The following is a 23,153-nucleotide window of genomic DNA, read 5'->3' as shown; positions in this document are numbered from 1 at the left end:
ACTAATGTAAAGATTGACTCATTTACCATTCACCTTGAAGGTGCTGCCTTCTTTATTTTTAAGTTCTACTACTACAGATGAGTAGACTTGATTAACTCTAAACAGGCCTGACCACTTGGATTTAAGCTTACCTGGGAACAGTTTAAGTCTGGAATTGAATAGAAGCACCAAATTACCCTTTTAGAAGTCTTATTTCTCTATCCTCCAACCATGGAATTTTTTCATCTTTTCGTTATATAGGTCCGCTTGTTCATATTCCCTGAGATAAAATTCATCTATCTCATTCAGTTGTCCCAGTCTCAGCTCTGCTGCCTCCTTCTAGCTCAAATTCAGCCTTTTGAGTGCCCATAAGGCCTTGTGCTCCAGCTCTATTGGTAGGTCGTAAGCTTTTCCATAGACTAGCTAAAATAGTGGTATGCGAAGAGGTGTCTTAAAAGTAGTCTGATATGCCCACAAGGCATCATCGAGCTTTCGACACCAATCTTTCCGGCTAGCATTCACTATTTTTGCTAGGATGGCTTTAATCTCTCGATTTGACACCTCCGCTTGCCCACTAGTTTATGGGTGATATGGAGTGGCTACTCTATGCTGTTTCACCCTATATTTTACTAAGGTTGTTTAGAACACTTTGTTGAAAAAATGAGATCCTCTATCACTTATAATAGTGCGTGGTACTCCAAAGAGAGAGAAGATATTCTTTTTAAGAAAAGAAACAACTCTCTTTCCTTCATTGTCAGACAAGGCAACATCTTCAACCTATTTTGAGACATAGTCGACAGCAACTAAAATGTACTTCATCCCATATGAGCTTACAAAAAGGCCCATGAACTTAATTCCCCATACATCAAACAATTCCACTTCAAGCATCTTAGACAAAGACATCTCATGCCTTTTGGAGATTGACCCCTGCCTCTGACATTGGTCACATTTAAGCACAAACTCATGGGCCTCCTTGAACAAAGTTGGCCAATAGTAACCGCTCTGCAATACCTTCCTATCCATTCAGTCACCTGCATGGTGACCTCCAACTGGAGAAGCATGACATGCTTCCAATATGCACAATACATCTACTTCCAACACACATCTCCTTATAATATTATCCGCACATCGCCAAAAAAGATATGGCTCATCCCAGAAGTAATGTGTCACATCATGTAAGAATTTCTTTCTTTGATGGAAAGAAAGATTTTTTGGGATGACCTCACTTACAACATAATTTGCATAATCGGCATACCAAGGCAATTGTTCCACAGCAGCAGCCAAGATCTCTTCATTCGGGAATGCATCATTTATCTCTATTTCATCACTAATTACCTGTTCACCTTCTATTCTAGACAGATAATCTACAACTTGGTTTTCACAACCTTTCCTATCTTTGACCTCAACATCAAATTCTTGTAGCAACAGGACCCATCTAATCAACCTTGGTTTTGCATCCTTCTTCACCATTAAATACCTCAAGGCTGCATGGTCAGTATGGACCACTACTTTGGTCCCAAGCAAATAAGCCCTGAACTTTTCAAAATTATACACTACCGCCAGAAGTTCCCGCTCAGTGATGGTGTAATTTTTTTGTACTCCATTCAGTGCTTTGCTGGCATAATATATTGAATGAAATAGTTTTTCCCTCTTTTGTCCCAATACATCTCCAAGGGCAACACCGCTTGCATCACATATGATCTCAAACGGTTTTGACCAGTCTGGTGCAACAATAATAGGGGCCTTAACCTGCTTCTTTTTAAGGCATTCAAATGCCTTCAAGCACTCATCATCAAAGAAAAATTTTAGTTCTTTCTTTAAAATTTTGCAGAGTGGATTTGCAACCTTCGAGAAGTCTTTTATAAATCTCTGATAAAATCCAGCATGTCCAAGAAAAATGCACACTCCCTTTGCTGAAATGGGAGGTGGTAGTTTCTCAATAATTTCCACCTTTGCTCGATAAACTTCTATCCCTTTTTCTGAAATTTTGTATCCGAGAATGATGTCCTCCTTTACCATAAAATGGCATTTTTCCCAGTTAATCACCAAATTGATTTCAACTTATCGTTCCAAGGCTATACTCAGGTTCACTAAACATATCTCAAATGAATCTTCTACCATAGATAAATTATCCATAAATACCTCTATGGTGTCCTCCATCATATCTGAGAAGATAGACATCATACACTGTTGAAAAGTAGCGGGTGCATTACATATCCCAAACGACATTCTCTTAAATGCAAAGGTTCCATATGGACATGTGAATGTCATCTTCTCCAAATCTTCAGGAGCAATACAGATTTGGTTGTATCTGGAATAACCATCTAAGAAGCAATACCTCCCTCTTCTAGCCAATCGATCAAGCATTTGGTCCATAAAGGGCATCGGGAAGTAGTCTTTCAAAGTCCATGAATTCAACTTGCGATAGTCTATGAAAACTCTCCACCCAGTCACAGGCCTGAGTGGAATCAACTCATTCCTTTAATTTGTAACCACAGTCATGCTTATTTTTGGGTACCCATTAAACTGGCTTCACCCATTTGCTGTCAGAAATAGGGTAAACCACTCCTATATCCAACCACTTAATAATCTCCTTCTTAACCACCTCTTGCATTGGTGGGTTAATATAGCACAGATGCTCTATAGTTGGAATACAATCTTCCTTAAGTTGAATCTTATGCATGCAGATGCCAGGGAAAATGACAATAATATTTGTGATGGTCCATCCTATTGCTCTCTTGTGCCTCTAAAGTACTGAAATATGTGTTTTTACCTATTGATCATCCAAATCAGCCCCAATAATAATAGGTGGCATATTCCCGTTGCCCAAAAACACATACCATAAGTGCCCAGGTAGTTCTTTCAATTCCAACACCGATGGCTCCTCAATAGATGGCTTAGCTGGTGGTGTTGGTCGATTAGCAAGGTCAAGGTCTAGCTTTTTAGGGGCATAAGGATATGAACCCATTCCTTCCAAAGCACAAACAGTCTCTTCATACTCCCCGATGCCTTCACTATTAAAATTAATCATAATCACGGGCAAAGGTTTGATAGCAAGTTGCTCAGCTATTGACACTCTTGTTCGTCCTTATAATACATATCAACTAATGGGAACACACTCATTTTTTCATGCTTCTTCATTGATTTACACACATCAAACCGTACCACTTCATCATTCATCCTGAATAAGAGCTTATTCGCTCTCAAATCAATCAACATACTTCCAGTTGTGAGGAAAGGTCGACCCAAGATTATGGGCACCTCGAAGTCCACCTTGTAATCCAGAATGATGAAGTTTGTAGGAAATATGAAGTTAGACACCTTTACCAACACATCCTACAAAAATGCCAACAGGTTACTTTACTAACCTATCTGCCATCACGAGTCACATATTAGTGGGTGTGGGATTTCCTAGTCCCAACTTTCTATAAACAATCAATGGCATCAAATTAATGCTTGCTCCCAGATGACATAATGCCTTGAAATATTCTATAGTCCCAATTATGTAGGGAATAGTGAAGCACCTGGGTCTGGCTTCTTCTGCAACAAGGTTCTTGTAGAAACAGTGCCACAATAATGGAGATTACCCTCTAATTAGTATCTCACCACTTTTTTCTTAGTTACAAGGTCCTTCATGAATTTTGTGTATCCTGGAATTTGCTCAAGTGCCTGAACAAAAGTCACATTTATTGTCAATTTCTTCAGTACTGCCATGAGTTTTCTGAATTTTACATCATCAGTTTTCTTCTTTAATCGTTGAGGAAAAGGAAGTGGTGGTCTGGATAGTTTTCAGCACTATCTCCTTCTCTTTCACTTTACCTCTTTTCGGAGCATTATCAAAATTATCCAGCTTCTCAGGCTCCACTGGACCACTTTCTTCTGGTTCAGTATCAACTACCTCATCAACTACAGGTTTGCCCATAGAAGGTCCAGGTAATATCTTACCACTTCTAGTGGTAATAGCCATGCATGATCCATCGTTCTACAGATTTTGGGCCATATCACTTGGTAACATTCCAATTTTCCTTTAGTTGAATGCTGTAGATAATTGGCTCATCTGCTGCTCCAACTATTTGATTGTGGTGGAGTTTGAGTGCACCAACTGACTGATGGATATCAACTCGGTCTTCATGGTAGTTACACCAGAGTTGGTTGCCTCTACTCTCTTCAATAACTTACCAATCATATCCTTCATGGATATCTTTTTAGAACTTATTGAAGTAGCCTCACAATTTCTAAGAGGAACATATAGCCCGCTTCTATCATTGTTATTCCTCTAATTTCCTTGCTCACTCTTTTTATAACCAGGCTTATCATAAAAGTTCCAACCTTGATTCCCTTGTCTATTTCCTCGAAAACCCCCCTAATTATTAACATAGTTAGCCTCTTCGTCTGCATCAACCTCAATCTGTATCAGCCTTAATCCTATCTTAAGATCCCATAATTTTCACCTTTTCAATCTTTCTTGATAGCAAGTTCTTGGTTAGCAAGTCCATCTGTGTTTTAAGGTGAGCCATGTCTTTGTCATGCTCCTTTTCTCTTCTGTGTTATTCCATAGTAATACCCATAAAAGTAGTAGGGCTGGTAACCACAGAGTCTCTGGTATGCCATGCCCAACTCTGTTTAGTCATTCTATCCAGCATCTATGAAGCCTCTAGGAATGTAAAATCAACAAATGAACCACTAGCAGCATTTTTTACAATTGTCTTTATAACAGATTTAAGATCCCTATACAAAGTCTCCATCAAATATATGTCTGTCATGTTGTGGTTTGGACACTGTGTTAGCTTCTTCTTAAATATTTCCCAGGTTTCATGCAATGCTTCAGTCGGGAGCCGCCTAAAGTTGCTGATCTTGTCCCTCAACTGTTCCCTTCTTGAAGGTGGAAAGAAACTTTAGGAAAGCTCCTTTCAACTGCCTCCAGTTGGTTATAGAATCGGGTGTCAGCTCATTTAGCCATAAAGTTGCCTCCCCAGATAGATCCCAACTGGATAGCACTATGGCATACTTTTGAGTTATCAAAATATTTATAGATAGTTAAAAAATTCACTAGATGCAGGTTCGGGTCATCCCCAGGAAGGCCACCAAACAACCCCTTCAGATTGAGGATTTAGATCATAATACTAGCAATGTTAAATTTATCTCTAGGTACCAACGGTGGAGGAATGATTGCACCTGGTCCGGCCATTCCATCATTATCATCATTGAGATCATACTGGACCGGCTGGTACTCTTGTCTTTCTCAAAATAGATGGTTCCTATTAACATTACGCCGTACTGGAGCATCTAACTGCACTACATGCCTTGGGTTACCAGGATTCAACAACTCCTCATCTCTTTAATCTTCATTCTTAGGATTTTGATGTCGTGCTTATTGACCGACATTCTGCATATTCACCTGAGCTCTAGCTAAGGCTGCTAATCTGTCAGCCTTTTGCTATTTTGCCATTCTTCCAATACGTTGCAGTTTTGAATTAGGTGGTAATAATGGTTCATCAGAACTTCTGGTTCTTGGCATACACTATAAAGATCCTGCAATAAACAAAAACAACAAATAAACGTAAAACTAGGACACTTAACTAACAGTCAATTTATGCACACAAACTTCAGTTTACAATCGTATTCCCCAGTAACGGTGCCATTTTTGATAACGCTCAAACTAGACCTTTCTAATGAGAATATAAGCGATCATTGTCAATATAAAACCCAACTAGGTTGGGGTCGAATCCCACAGGGAATATGGTGTGAATGTAAGTCATTTGCGATTTAATCAAATGATAGTTGGATGTTTCCAGAAAAGGGGTTTTTTAGGTTAACAAGTAATTTTTGGTTACTTTAGATTCAATTTTTGTAATCAAGATTTGATGAAAAACCAGAATTATGCTCACTAGGGGTTTTGGTACTTGAAAGATGCTACTAGCGGTTCAAGATTCTCACGGTAAGTAGGACAACCAGTTATCTTTATCGAATGTATGCTTAAATTATCTTGACCTACCTAAGCATTTAATTACCTAATCCTCTCAGACTTGGGGAATTGATATTCACTGCCCATATTTTACCTCAGGTTAACCAACCTTTTTAAAGTGCTGATTATTAAATAGAGTATTTCCAAGTCACTGTTGATAATTCACTTCCTACTATATTTGATTCATTTCTCAAGAAAATAAAAGTAGTTGGTATCTATCGTATGTAACCAACAGATAATAATTTAAACATCAGAATCATCAAGGAGTACACTTAACACCTTATCAAGACCTAAACCTAGATCCCATAATTCAGGTTAAAGGAATTTAGCCGCTCATGATGTAATAATCGAAACACCTAGATAAATTCATGCTTTGAAAGATAAACTTACCATAAGACAAATAGAAACTAGATATTCCCAGATTAAATCACAAAGGAAATCCCAAAACAATGAATATAATCTCTTCAAAGTAATTGCTTTCTCATGCCAAGAAGCTAGAGAAAAGAAAGCAAAGTATATTCCCCAAAACTCAAGGTCCGGAACTCCTAAGAAAACCTTAAACCATGCTTTAAATAGTTCACCCTAATTATGGAAATAAAATAATAAAATTCAAAAATTCTTCAGATTAGGTGACGCCATTTATGATAGCCTGTCAGGAGGCTGACGACATATCACAAATGTCGTCAGCTTCCTTTATGCTTTTGGTACTTGCTGCCTACTGCTGATGACAAAAAGTGATGCCCTATCTTCTCCTTAATGACCTATCACAAAATGTCATCAAGTCTCTTCTTCAGTTCTCATGTGCTACCTTAGGTTGATGGCATTCTTGATGGCTTACCAGATCCTTACTGACCTACCACAAAATGTCATCATAGCTTTTAATCTTAGGCCAATTCTCTGTCTATGGCTGACGATGAATTTGATAGCTTATCATAAGGATGATGACTTATCAAAAATGTCGACATCCATACTTTTACCTCTATCTACTTTTGATTTCAAATTCTTTGCTTCTATTCTTTTTGGTTCTCTATCATATTAGCTTCTACTACAAAATCAAACATAAACCAATCAAAAATGATAAAAGTTACTTAAGACTTTGCAATTATTCTTAGTTAAAAGCCTCAAATATGTTAGCATTAGCTCACACATCATTACCTATGTTGTCAGTTGGTGAAGGCCAAGCATCAGAGACCTGGTGACTTGATTCATAGGTTTCCCATTCTTGAGTAAAAATGGGAGCGGATGGCCATAGACTTTGTTAGTAGTTTACCACGTAATTCCCATGGTTCCAATGGTATTTGGGGTATTATGGATTGGTTGAAAAAGTCAGCGTATTCATTCCTATTTAAATGTCCTTTAGCGATGAGAGGTTAACCCATATCTATGTTAGTAAGATAATTTATTTGCATGGTAGGCCTATATCTAGAATTTCAAATCAGAGTTCATCATTCACTTTTATCTTTTGGAGAGCTTTTTAGAAGGAGTTGGGTACTTAATTGGATCTTAGTATAAGTTTCCATCCTCTAACTGATGGGCAGACAGAGCATACTATTCACATTTTTGGGGATATGCTCTAATCCTGTGTTATGGATTTTGGAGGTTAGTGGTAGCAACACTTAGCTTTGGTAGAGTACACATATAATAATAACTACCATTTGAGTATTAATATGGAATTTTGTAAGGCTTTGTATGGTAGGCAATTTTTGGATGGTTTGAGACCTTTGAGATTAGACCACATGGTATGAACTTGATTTAGGAGTCATTGGATAGAGTCATGGTGATTCAGGATAGGTTAAGGGTGGCTCAGGGTAGGCAAGATGCTTATGTAGTTCTTAGACTTTGGGCCCTGAGATTTAGATTTTGTGATCGAGTATTCCTTTGAGTATCGCCTTCGATAGGTGTGATGAGGTTTGGGAGGAAAAGCAAGCTCAACCCTAATATATTGGACCATTTGAGATTCTTCGCTCAGTTGGATAGGTGGCTTATGAGTTAGACTTACTCCTAGATTTTGTTGTTGTCCATCTGATTTTCTATGTTTCTATGTTACACCAATGCATTCATAACTCATCTCTTGTGCATAAATAGGACTCGGTATATTTGGATGAGTAATTGACCTTAGTAGAGGAGCCTATGCTCATATTGGCCAGTGATATCAAGTGGTTGTTAACTAGAGAGATTCCAGTAGTTAAGGTTCATTATAGGCACCACCCAATAAATGAGGCTACTTGGGAGATCGAGAGTGAGATAAGGACCCAATATCCTCACCTGTTTGAAGCTTTAGGTACATCCTAATCCTTTACTTTTGTGAAAAAAGGTTCTTTTAGTAGTGGATATTGTAATGACCCTCCGGATCCTTGATGTTGGGTTTATTTATGAATTCTAGTATCACTATTATAACCATTTTAACTTGTTTTGAGGATGATTCGTGTGCTATATGGATTTATAATGATATTAATGTGCATATAAGTGTTAAATCATGCATTTATAGTGTTCAAAGAGAATTCCAAACAAGTTTGTACTTCAATAAGTCATTTAGAGTTCAATCGTGGAAACTAGTTATACTAGCTAGAGCTAGGTGCTTGTCCAGTTTATACCATTGGATTCTATTGTGTTTAAAGTGTTCCAAATGGTTTTAATGTGAAATTATGAGTGGAAGAACTTGTTTGTAATGTGCAAGGTTCAATTCAATTAAGTTAAGAGCTGGAACATAAAGTTAAAGATCAATGGAAATTAGCCTAGTCTTAGCTCTTGTTTCTATTCATCGGCATTTATACTGTGTTGTTATTGATTGCTAATTCGTGGTGTATGATTATGTAGGATACTTTGTGATCTTAATATGATGATATTTTGATGTTTAAAAGGCTGGAAATCCATAGAAAATACATCACAAGTCAAAGGATGAAAGATTGGAGGATCAACACTTAACCAAAATTTGAGAAACAATTTCAAGTTAGCCAAGGCTATAAGCCTGCGGTACCTCACCTAAAGCAGTGCTCTACTAAGGGAGCAGCCTCCTCTGGAGCAGGGCTCAACCCAAGGCAGCATCCCTTCCATTCCTGTGCTCTCAAATTGTTGTAATTCAACTCCTACACAACTTGGGCTACTTCTATTGCTATAAATACATCATTGTGACGTTTTTTTACATATCTTTGGACATATTTTGGAGACTGGGGGGGGGGGGCTGCTACAACTTCTTCTTTAGGTTTTTATTACTGTAATTTAGTTCATTCATGTTTTTAGTAGTTAATTACAACCTTGTGATTATGATTATGACTATGTGTGGCTAAACGCCTTCTTTCCGAAGTTAAAGCCAAGAACATGAGTACTATTGGCTTGAATTAAGTTCATTTAATTTGCTTATCATTAGTGGTTGTGTGTTTATCTTTGATTTAACTATTTTAATGATTCTCTACCCTTAGAATACATAGCCCAAGGAAATCTAGAATGGTATTCAAACTCGAGGAGCTTTACGAAAAGAAATACAGGTGTATTAAAGATTGACCAATTCACTGCCATATCTGCTCAGATCTTTGCATTGTAAAATCAAATAAGCAGTCTAAAGTTGGAGTAGCACAGCCTGCAGCCACAGTCAATGCAATCAAACAAGTTGCAGTTGGTGTGAAGTTTGTGGTAATAGTGGCTATACAGTTGTTATGTGTGCATCAAATCTTGAATATATTATGTAGGCAATGTTCATAGGCCTAATTACAGTAATGCCTACAACATGAAGTGGAAATCTCAGCCACTAAATCAGCCATGGAATGCCCAATAGCCACAACAATTTCAGCAACAACAGGCTCAATCAAATCAGTTAACTGGCAACTTAAAAGAGATGATAAAGCAGGTTCTAGCTATTATGACATAGTTGGCTGTAGATGTAAGAAATTAGCAAGCATCTTAGAGAGGCTTAGAGTTACAGTTGGGGCAGTTACAATAAGCATTATATACTAGGCCTCAAGGTGGGTTTGCCAGTAGAGGCAGAAAATTCAAAACAAGTTATGGCAATCACCTTGAGTAGTGGTAAAGAGCTTCAAGAAGAACCTCCCAAGGCAACAAAGGAGGTAGATGCAGATTTGAATCCCCTACAAGTTAATGACAAAATTGTTGAAAAGTCAAGAAAGTCTGAGTACTTGAAAGAAAAAGTTGCTGAACTAAAGAAGAGGAAGATGTTGCCACTTTCTTTCCCTTAGAGGCAAATAAAAGCGAATGAGGATGCAATGTTTAAGCATTTCTTTGACACGTTCAGAGAGCTTTACATTAACTTACCTTTGTTAGATCTTTTTTAGGATATGCCTAAATATGAAAAGTACTTGAGGGATGTGGTTGCAAATAAAACTAAGCTGCAGGAGGTTGAGACCGTGGCACCCACTGAAGAGTGTAGAGTGGTAATGACATAGAAAATCCCTAAAAATTAGAAGATACAGGGAAATTTACTCTCCCTATCCAAATTAGGAGTAGAGTGGTCAATGCACTCAGTAATCTAGGGGCCAGTAGCAACTTGATGTCCCTCTCTTTGTTCGACACATTAAGCTTGGGAAAACCTAGACCGACCACTGTGCTTTTACAATTGGCGAATGAGTGATAGCTCATCTGGAAGGAATCATAGAGGAAGTCCTCATTAAGGTTGGTAAAATTATTATTCCTATTGTCTTTTTTGTTCTTGATTTTAAGGCAAATGAACAGGTACCAATCATCTTGGGGCATCTATTTTTAGCAACGGGGGGAGCGTTGATCGATGTTAGAGAATGTACGCTCACCATGAGATTGGAGAATGAATAGGCAGTATTTAAAGTTTAGCAATCACTAAACACATCATCCCAGTATATAGATTTGTGTATGATCACTATTATTAAGGGGGACAAGTATGGGGTGGTTGGTCCGCCAAATACCTCTTCGAACTACTTGATTGAGTTGCCTATGCCACAACCACCTAAGCCCAATTTAACGTTAATTAATGATCCTGTAAAGGCTAAAGTTGAGAAATTTGCTGCACTAGAAAAGTCACACTCAAGAGGGGTGAAAAGAATAAGAAGATAGAGACTAAGTATGAGAAAGAGAAAGAAAGAGAATGACTAAGTCGTTAAGTTAGGTCGTGTCGTGACACTAAATCAGGCACTGCTTAGGAGGCAACCCAAGTTAAGTAGGTATGCTTTATTTTAAGATTTTAGCTATTACTTCATGCAGTTTTTTGTTTTTTGTTTGAGCCATGGGGTGATAGAAAGTCTGAGTACCGAAAACTTGAGCTAAAAATCATGGCAAAGAATGAGTGTGGGGTCCTCAGACCCTTTTGATGCAAAAATATGCTATTAGCTAGGCCTAGAGACCTCAGGAGTATTTCTATCTCTTACTTTTAAGTTTACTTTGGGGGATAAAGTAGATTTTTAAGTATGGGATGGGGAAATTCCAAAATTTTTCTCAATTTAAAATTATTTTAGTTTAAGATATTCTTCTTGGTGCTATTTTTGATTACACGGTGCAAGTGTTTTAATTGTAAAAGCATGTTGATTGAGTGGATTGCTACTGTTAAGATTCCTAGGCTTATGTTTGACTATTGTACTTTTTGGATTAAATTTGAATTCATGTTATTGTTTGGTTGAGAGTCTATGATGATCCTATGTGAGTCAAGCATGTGCCACGTGCATGTGAGGTATTTGTATATTCCTTGTTGCATGTGATGTCTAGAACTTTCCTCGTATGTGTGTAAAGCGAAATTAAGAGTGTGGGTTTAGGAGATGATATAGGCATTTCTTTGATAGCCCTGTTTTATACCTTCTTTTTTACCTACCTTTATGCATAATCCTAGTCATCCATATTGAGCCTTTAGCTTTTTCTTTGGAAGCCACATTAGTAGCCTAATCCCTTCTTTGATAGACCTTAATTTGATCCAAAAAGCTCCTAGGCACTTTAATGTAAAATTGATTAAGTAAGGAGTTTGAGAAATAAGAGGAGGAAAAGGTGAAATTGGTGCCCCAAGTCTAGTTATTGGTGTGTGCAATTATGTGATTGGGAGTAGCAAAAATTGTTTAAAATAGTTCCCAGATGTGTTACAATGAACCTGTTTTGGCCCTGGTCCTTCTTGGACATTGTGCACCTCAGTGAAGGCAAAGCTCTTAAGTTGAGGGTATCTATAATAAGGGTGCATAGCTTAAGTGGGTGCGAAAAAAGGAAAAATTAAAAGAGTGTTATATTTCCATCATGTGTTTGTAAAAATCCTTAAAAGAGTTGGGGCAAAACAAAAGAATAGGGTAATAAAAAATGGTGTGGTTTGGTTGTTGGAAATTTGTTTTAAATGTATAATATAGTATATTAAAGTTCTTAGAGAGGTTAGTCACTTTTCCTAAATAGTTCCAAACCATCCCTTATCCTACATTACAACCCAAAAAAGACCTAATTGATTATATCCTTCACATTTTGATATTAGTGGAGCACTACACTTAGGGCAAGCCTATGGGTCATTGTGTGTAACTTGTAAATTCCTTGTGAGAGTGAGCGTAATTTGATTCTTAGTACCCATCATATTATGAATTTCTTAATTGGGAGTGATTATGGGTAACTCTTTTGTTATGAGAGGCACATATTTGATGAATGTGGGTGATTTATATGGTGTCCTTGATTGAACAATAAGTATGAGTTTTCCAACTAGGTGAGTCAATTCTTGAGGCTATAACGTTTTAGAGTAGTGTTGATTAGCTTTAAATTCTGTAACAACATGGTTAGTGTAGAAACTTATATTTTGTATAGTCATGGTAGTACAAGCTTCAGTGTCTTGCATGTAGGAGAAATGTAGAGTTTCCTTAGCTTATGATACTTGGTTTAAATTGTTGTTCGGGGATGAACAAGGCTTTAAGTGTGGGGTGGTGATGTTGGATGTATTTATGCATTCTAGTGTCACTATTTTAGCCTTTCTAGCCTTGTTTTGAGGATGATTCGTATGCTATATGGATTGATAATGATATTAATGTGCATATAAGTGTTAAATCACGTGTTTATAATTTTCAAAGAGAATTCCAAACAAGTTTGTAGTTCAATGAGTCATTTAGAGTTCAATCGTGGAAACAAGTTTTACTAGCTTTAGCTAGGTGCTTGTGCAGTTGATCCCATTGGATTCTATTGTGTTTAAAGTGTTCCAAATGGTTTTTAATGTGAAATTATGAGTGGAATAACTTTTTGGTAATGTTCAAGGTTCAATTATATTAAGTTAAGAGTTGGAACATAAAGTTAAAGATCAATACGAATTAGCCTAGTCTTAGCTCTTGTTTTGATTCATCAGCGAGGATATTATGTTGTAGTGATATTTAATTCGTGGTGTGTATTATGATTTATGATCTGAATATGATGATATTTTTATTTTTAAAAGGCTTGAAATCCATGGGAAATACACCACAAGTCAAGGAATGAAAGATTGGAGGATCAACACTTAACCAAAATTTGAGAAACAACTTCCAGTGAGCCAAGGTTATAAACCCACGGTGCCTCACCTGGAGTGGTTTTCTACTCAAGGAACAGCCTCATTTGGAGTGGGTATCAACCTATGTCAGCGCCCCCTCCATTCCCGTGCTCTCAAATTGTTGGTATTCAACTCCTACATGGCTTGGGCTACATCTATTGCTATAAATACATCATTGTCACATTTTTTATGTATCTTTGGACATATTTTGGATATTGAGGGGATTCTACAGCTTCATCTTTGGGTTTTATTATTTTAATTTAGTTCATTCATGTTTTTTTTCATTAATTACAACCTTGTGATTATGATTATGACTATGCGTGGTTAAACACCCTCTTTCCGGGGTTGAAGCCATGAACATGAGTACTATTGTTCTGAATTAAGTTCGTTTAATTTTCTTATCATTAATGGTTGTGTTTTCATCTTTGATTTAACTATTTTAAGGATTATGTACCCTTAGAATACATCAATTGTCTACCTTTTTATCTTGGGAGAGGAAATAGGGGATAGAACATCGAGATGAAAAAACTATGGTTTGTATTCTTTTATGAAATAAGGAATTCAAATTAGTGTCTAGGACAAGGATGTACTTAAATGCCTTACTTGATTCACACGTAGGATGATAGCTTAAAGAATTTAAGTGGACTATTACATCCCCGCTCAATGAAATAGTTGTAAGATCCAACTTAGGTAAAGTATTAGAGTTTGGGAGACCATGATCATGTGATTACCCCTACGAATTAACAACCAAAATAAGCAAGTTAAGGAATGAAGTTCAATAACATAGTATTATTGTTCGAAGTTCTTTAACCCTAGGTTTTACTCCGCTAATTTTTCCAAGACTTTACTTTCCGCATTGTTTACTTTTCTTTCAATATACAAATATTCAAAACTCTCTTTTTGGTTACTCTTGCACCAATAGAATCTAAACTGTGAACTTTAATTGAATCGTTGTTTAACCAAGTCCCTTTGGGATCGATACTTGGCTTCCATTAGGCCACTTTACTACTTGATAAGACCACATACACTTGCATGTGTGCTAGGGCGTTGTCAGTCATTTTCTATATTTCTTCTTATTTTTGCCCTTTAGATCTTTCCTACAACTGTCCCAATTGATTTATGACTTACTGAAACTGACATTTTGATTACCGACCAGTTCATTTGTTTTTAGAGCCAATTCCATTATTTAAAGACTTCGTTAGTTCAAATTAGCTACCGGGTGAAGACATTAATCAAACAACCTCGTATGTAAATTCTAATGGTTCTAATAGCTCTATAATGTCTATTTTAGGCTAGGTGGATGAAACACCCCCAAACTTTGACCCTTACAAAATTTCTTGAGTTTTGAATATTTTGGACAACATACGACTTAAGGGTGCTAGTTGAATGCTTGGGTACGGTTTAAGGGCCTTCCAATTATATGATAATCAATATTGTTGGGTTGGTTTATGTCCAAGATATGAGTTGGCATTATACTAGTCATATGATAGGGTAAGAGTGATATCTTGCCAAACAGTGTGATGCCTATTGTATAGTCTAGTGGATTCTGACCAAGGTATTGTTCCAGGTTACTACTCGTATGTTAGGATATGAGTTAGGCAGGTGTGGTCGTATGATGGACAGAATGGAGGTCAAAGGTGATTCGGGTAAGTTTTCAGCTTTTAAGTTGAGGGTAGTTCGAACATTTCCCACGCCAAAACCCCTAAGTCCCTATGTTATATAACCCTTGGTGGCCTCTTATAACTCCCTTGGAAAGGTAGAAACACTCTCAAATCCTCTCTAAACTCTCTCAAGAAGGTTATCTAGGGTTTTCATCAAGGTTTTCATCTAGAGGATCAAGAGTCAGGTTTCTCTCTATGAATCTTCGTAAATAAGGCATGTTACTCCTCCCTCATTGTTAATTCCAACTAAAGGCATATTTTATGTATGGATTTCATGGAATAATTGTGGTATGGTTTTGGGTTTTGAATATATCTTGGGGGTTTGGGTTATAAATGTGATGCAGCCCAAACCAAGGCCTTGTCGTAATGGGCATCTCAAGTCTGACTAGGACCGGGGACCACCCCCTTAACACAACCCAACCACCTTATACAGCCTTGAATGAGCTGAATTTTGAGAATATAACAAGATTGCACAATGCTCTCATAAAGACTCTAAGATAGGGTCACAACCATGACTGACCCGACTGAGTCTAACCATACCAAACCAACCATCAATACCATACCTTTTAGAAAATATCAAACATAAAATGATAATCAAACCTAAAATATAATACTATGGAACAGTGAGAAATTATGTCTAATGATGCTAGCCTCCCAGCTTATTCCAATGCCAAGGCTGACACCAATACCAATCACGCCCATACCAACCCCCAGAAGTACCACAAATCCTCAATCCAAAAGAATACAAATATATGGTTAGGACATGCCCCCAACAATGGCTAAAACCAATATGCGAAAAGAATGTTAAAAGTTTAAGAATGTCCAACATGAAATGATTTCCAAAAGGATTGAAGCTCACCACTTTAGTGCAATAAGTTGTCCCCGAATCAAGTGCTATGAAGGAGGAGTCAAACGGCCGGTTCCTACATAGCATGGGTATACAACTTCTAGTAGATGGGTTAGTGGGTGAACACAAGCATGAAACTCGAGTTAAGGATAAGGTAGTACCAGTTATCAAAACCAAGTGAAAACCATCCAATGCAAACATCATACATATATATAAGTTCTGGGAAAAGGGATCGAGTTTAGCATGCCATTTAAAACCTTTACCTGGTTATGTAGTTTAGCCATCCTACCACCCACAGGCCATATGGGTTCAGCTCCACCTGCTGAAAGGGTCCCAGTACGTGTAGCCGAATAACTAGACAATATCCCTGTGATGAAAAGTACATCCCTCCAACATAAACGTGACTCTGGCGCGTGGCCATTAAAGACCCCTCATATCGACAAATATGAGTTTCCAATTTTGATCCCGCCCCCGGACCACCACCTTCTACAGATTAGCTTACACTTCCCGCATTAATGACCAATTAAAACCAAGTCCAAACAATCAAATTATCCTTTTATTAAACAAGGCTATTTAATTAACCAGTGGTGTCATCATACCACCATACTTGTAAGCATTATCTATAGCCAAACCATTTAGATTGAGGGGACATTCAAGTGCCCTATCATTAGCCATATTAAACCTCTTGGAAGACTACCATGCTCTTCACGAGCATTACCAATTATCCATAAGCCTTTGTAAGGAATTGAAAAATATTTAAGGTTTCATATATAAGCTGAAAATAAGAAAGACTTCCATTACCATAAGTCAATGCAATGAACATATCTTTATAAGAATTTTATCAAACACCTTGGGGGCATGATATGACCAAAAACCAAATTCCATTACCATTAAATCATTAAACCATTACCCTGAAATTCAATTGTCCAAAACCACCGTAATGCATAGAAAACATAATTAAAAACATAGGAAATCATAACCAAGCATTTAACATCAAATTCTCCAAATTAATAGTTGAAAGCCATAATCATGGAAGAGTAAACCCATGAAATCAACCATGTAACCATGCCTTTAATTGAAATTAAATTTAGGGAAGAGAATTATGACTTAAACCAAGGAGATTGATGGAAAGAATTCACCAAGAAAAGACCCAAAGTAATCCCTTAGTTGAAACCCTAGCTCTTTGCCCCAAAATCTATTGAGAGAATTATGATATATTTAGGAAGAGTTTCAAAGTCTTTAAGAGTAAAATAATAGGATAAATAACCTTCTAAGTGTATTCGAAGTCGTGGGTCCTTGTTAGGGTAAGTAGGGAAAAGTCCAGAATACCCCCACTTAATCCGATAAAAACCTGACATGGGGTTACGACTGACCTTCTTACGAGTCATAACCTCCCTTATGGTTTATACCCACCTGATCGTAACCAAACCTTAACCATGGATCAGACACTATCCAGTATACGACTCATCCACCTAAGTTATAACCTCAGCATACGATCTGTACCCATGATCCGTATCCTTGGTAGAATGTAACATCAGGAAGATCAAACATTGTCTACCTTACGAGTCACCTATACGACTTGTACCAAACCATACAACACTCACCCCTAAGTTGTATCCATTACAGTGACCAAAAACCATCTCACCAACTAATACTAGTCAGCTTACGATAGGACTTCACCACTCGTACCCCAGTATACATCTCGTACCATGAGTCGTATTAGGTCCGAAGAATGGGATTTTAGGAAATTTTCTAAGGGTCTAGACCTGGGATGCTTCAGTCTCCCCCGCTAGGAACATTCATCCCCAAATGACGGATAAGGTAGGGGTAACCACACACAGAATCATTTGCATTATCAAACATCCCTTTAACAAAGTTTGAAAATAAGGAGGCAAAGATGTTAATCTTTCCTTTCTCAAACTCAAAAAATAAAGACATGTTCAAGAGCACATACCTTCTACGCGAACATCAAGATAAGGAAACAAATGTGGATACTTGGACTTTATGTCCTCATCCGCTTTCTATATGGCCCCTTCCACCTTGTGGTTCTTTCATAGAACCTTAACCAAAGCCACATCCTTGGTCCGCAATCAACAAACTTATGTATCCAATATCTTAACCGAGATCTCTTAATAAGACAGAGAATCCGAGATAGCCAACCCCTCCAATGGAACAATAAAAGATGGATCGCCATCGCACTTCCTTAGTACAGAAACATGAAAGACCGAATGAACCAACTTTAATTTAGATGGCAACTGCAACTCATACGCAAAATTGCCCGCTCTGCGCAAAATCTCATAAGGACCAGTGTATCGAGGACTGATCTTTCCATTTTTGCCAAACTACACTACTCCCTTTAGAAGAGACACCTTAAGGAAATCCTTATCCCCAATTGCAAACTCCAAATCTCTATGCCTAATATTTGCATAGGACTTTTGACGATTTTGGGCAGCCTTGAGCCTATACCGAATCACCTTCACCTTTTCCATAGCTTAATAAACCAAATCTGGACCAAACTAATAACCCTTGCTAAGCTCAAACCAACCAATATGAGATCTACACCTCCTTTCATACAATGCCTCAAAAGGAGCCATACCAATACTCTTATGATAGTTATTATTATAAGCAAACTCTACCAAAGGTAGTTGCTCCACCCTACTACTACCACAATCAATCACACAGTCTCAAATCATATCTTCGAATGTCTAAATAGTTCTCTTCACCTACCCATTTAACTACGGATGGAAAGTAGTACTCAGACTCACCTTAGATCCCAACCTTTTCTGGAAAACCACCAAAAGTGTGATGTAAATTGTGTATCACGAATGAAAATAATCAAAACAGGCACCCCATGAAGTTTTAAAAAATATTGAACATAAAGCTTTGCATAATCCTCCACCAAAAATTTAGTCTGCATAGGCAAGACATGCACAGACTTTGTCATCCTATCCATGATGACCCAAATTGAATCAAATTGGTTCTGAGATCGAGGAAGATCGGTTACGAAATCTATATTGATCTCTTCCCACTTCTATTCAGGCAAATCAATTTCTTGATACAACCCACCAATCCTCATGTGCTCAACCTTAACTTGTTGACACACTATGTACTAGGACACAAAATCAACCACGTCCTGCTTCATGCCACTCATCCAATAGATCTCCTTGAGATCATGGTACTTCTTAGTTGAACTAGGATGAATAACATAGCACGACTCATGCGCCTTAGCCAAGATCCTTTGCTGCAAGCCATCTACATCAGGAACAGACAACCTCCCTTGGTACCGCAATGTACCATTGCCGCTAATCTCAAAATTTGCCACTTTTTTCTCACCTATGATACCCTTGATTTTTATCAAGGTAGAATCCAACACTTGTTTCTCCTTAATCTCTGCACCAAGAGATGATCTAACCACTTTTTGCACCATCATACCACCATCCTTTGAGTCCAAGAGATAAATCCTAAGATTTACCAAATGGTGAATATCCTTCACCAATTCTCGCTTTCCTTCTACCACATGAGCCAAACTACCCATGAACAACCTGCTAAGAGTATCAACAACCACATTAGCTTTAACTGGGTAGTAGTGAAGACTCATATCATAGTCCTTGAGAAGCTCAAGCCATCTCCTCTGCCTGTGATTCAGCTCTTTCTGTGAGAACACATACTGTAAACTCTTATGATCAGAAAAGATATCCACGTGGACACCATGCAAATAATGTTGTCATATTTTCAAAGCGAATACAATGGCCAACAGCTTAATCTGGGGTTCCAACAAGCTACTGCTACATCCATTTCATTAGGAATTGATGACCTTTTAACAATACCTTCTAAGGGATAGCTCGTTCAAGATGCTGAACAACAAAGTTTGATTTTGGAAAAACACCATCATTATGGGAATGTAAATGTTCCAGTTTTCCATTCTCATATGAGGCCGGAAAGTGGATTGGCAACAGGTCGGCACGAAGTGATTCATCATGCTCAAACATGAGTAGGATAAATCCTCACATGCACCTTCAACTATTTGGAAGAATAGGCTATCACCTTCCTATGTTGTATCAAAACATAACCGAGACCAACCCGAGATGCATCACAATAAACCACGAACCCATCATTGCCCTCTAGAAAAGTCAAAACCGGAGCCAAAGTTAAGTTATCCTTCAACTTCTCAAAACTCCCTTCGCACGCATTCGACCAAGAACACTTAGCCTTCTTCTTAGTTAACTTAGTCAAAGGAGTATCTATCGATGAAAAACTCTCTATAAACTGCCTATAATACCCGACTAAACCCAAGAAGCTCTAAATATTAGTTGGAATAGTAGGTCTAGGCCACTTCTTCACCACAGCCACCTTCTGTGGATCCCCAATGACCCCTTCACTAGAAATGATATAAGCCAAGAAAGTCATAGCATTTAACCAAAACTCCAACTTAGAGAGCTTAGCAAACAATCATTGTTCCTTTAAGGTAAGCAATACTACACGGAGGTGATTAGCATGATCCACCTCACTCTTCAAATACACTAGAATATCATCATAAACACAATAGTAAAGAGATCCAAATACTGGCAAAATACCCTATTCATCAAATCCATAAATATTGTCGGGGAATTTGTCAATCCAAATGACATCACCAAGAACTCATAATGCCCATACCAAGTGAAAAAAGTCATCTTAGGGATATCCACCTCCCTAATCTTCAACTGATGGTACCCAAACCCAAGATCTATCTTAGAGAAAAACTTGGCACCCTGTAACTGGTCAAACAGATCATCTATCCGAGGAAAAGGATGACCGTTACCTTATTCAACTATCCTTAGTCGATGCACATACGAAGAAAACCATCTTTATTGTGCATCAATAACACCGATGCACCCTATAAAGAAATGCTAGGATGAATAAACCCTTTGTCTAAGAGATCCTTAATTTGCTCCTTTAGTTCCCTTAACTTAGCTAGAGCTATTCTATATAAAGGAACAAAAATTGGATGAGTGTCTAGAAGCAAATCAATACCAAACTCTATTTCTCTATCCAGAGGAACACCTAGACTATTATCCAGAAAGATATCTCGAAACTCATTAACCACAGGAATCGAAGACAAAGAAGGACCTTTCGAGTTAGAATCTTTAACTCGGACCAAGTTATAAAGACAACCCATAGAGATTAACTTTCGAGCTCTAAGATAAGAAATAAACTTCCCCCTTGTTGCTAAAGAACAACCTATCTATTCTATTTTTGGCTCACCAGGGAACCTAAAGATGACCCTACAAGTTCGACAATCCAAATTTGCATAACAAGAATATAATCAATCAATGACCAAGATTACATTAAAATCTACCATACTCAATTCAAACAGATCTGTCGAAGTCTATCTACCACTCATAGATACCAAACACCCCTTATACACCCATTCAGCAATGATCAGATCTCCTACTAGGGTAGAAATAGAAAATGGACAAAAAATAATCTCTGAATCAAAACCAAAAGACACAGCTATATAAAGAGTCACATAAGAAAGGGTAGAACTTAGATCAAGCAAATAATATACATCACAAAAGAAAAGTTATACTATACCAGCAACAACATTAGGAGATGCCTTGGATTCCTGACAGAATGCCAAATAATACAACTTATTTTGACTAACACTGGAACTAGAGGCAGTAACAGAAGCAGAAGCCATATCATCGGGTATAGAGACAGAAGATGAAGCCACTACAATCTTATTTTCCCCTGTAGTAACCTTGTTAGATGGATAATTCCTGAGTCGATAGTCTACTTGGCCACACTTGAAGCCTTTACCCCTTCCCTCCTTAAAGAATCCCTAATGAGGAAAACCACAAAATCAATAAAGAGGACATGAAGAAATAGACTGACCTCCACTTGCCAGAGACTGTTCTTTCTATGCCTGACATTTTTCACTATTATGATAATGCCTGTCGCTCGATTATTGGGGGTAGGGAGCACTGTTAGTAGAGAAGAAACCAGAACTCCTACACTTCTTTTTCTGCTACTTCCCACTATTTTGACAACCTTGAGATTGGTCACTTCCCTAATCAGAAAATAGACCCCGCATACCCTGCCTGTCTCCATATTCTTCCTACCTTCTCTACTTATTCTCAATGTACAATATATGAATAGTCAACCTCAACGTCTCTGTAATGCCCCAAAAAATGGGTCCCAGAGCATCACATGGTGCTTGAGGCTACGAGTAGCCCCAAGCTAACCCTTTGAGCTATTTTCATTCAGTTCAACACAAATCAATGGAGTTTCCATAAATAACTCTCAAATATCAACAGAGTAATCATCATCCAAGAATGAAAGAATTTCAGAAAGATAACAAAATACGACTTATTAGTCAACTCCCAATATCTATACTAGTCTGACAAGCCTCTAAGAAAATCAATAAAACCAGCGAGCCATTGAGACATGCACCAACTGACTCATACTCAGTTATCAAATATAAATAATTTCGTGAAACCAATATTAGACATCACGTCCTCAGAACATGAGGACTCATCACAACAGAGGATGTAGAACAACGTGCCCAAAGAACCACTGTCAAACCTGGAACTGAGCACCTGAACCTATATTTTGAGAAAATCCAGCCCACATCTGAAGATGTGGGTCAGTACCATGGAAAGGAACCGAGTATATGGGGGTGTATGTAGTTGTATAAACATCATCATCATAAATATTTATAAGAAATATGCAGGATGTATGAAAGACTCACATAGCCCGAAGAAAATCGTCATAATAACGAGAGGATGAAATAAGTACAATAATACATGTGATTCATCATATAATTTGTCAATCACTTTTAGTTCATCAAGAATATCAATTCTCATAATGTAAATATCTTTTAAATCTTTCGAAAGAATAACTTTCAAAATTCCACTTTCAAATCACTTTATCATTCACCATAGACACAAGAAAACACACACACACTGGGAGATCCTATAACCGACATAAACCATGTGAGCTACATGGAGTCCAACGTACAACCCACGTTGGGGAGAGTCGTCCTATCCTTGCCATCAAAGTAGGACTATCGATATCAAATCCACACAAACTAGTGATCACTATATAAATCAGCCTCAGGCTCACTCCTACGGGGGAATGCAGTTCTAGGGAAGTAAGGTCGCTTTATACCTCTCACTTGGTGCTAAAGATTTCCCCGGACTTAGGTTAAATCATTTCAAAGATAATCCACAACAAAACAATTTCAGTAATATATAAATATACATCGGGAGCCTTCAT

Source organism: Capsicum annuum, chromosome 8 (genome assembly GCF_002878395.1).
Source record: "Capsicum annuum cultivar UCD-10X-F1 chromosome 8, UCD10Xv1.1, whole genome shotgun sequence".
NCBI classification, from domain to species: domain Eukaryota; kingdom Viridiplantae; phylum Streptophyta; class Magnoliopsida; order Solanales; family Solanaceae; genus Capsicum; species Capsicum annuum.
This window is presented reverse-complemented; position numbering follows the sequence as displayed.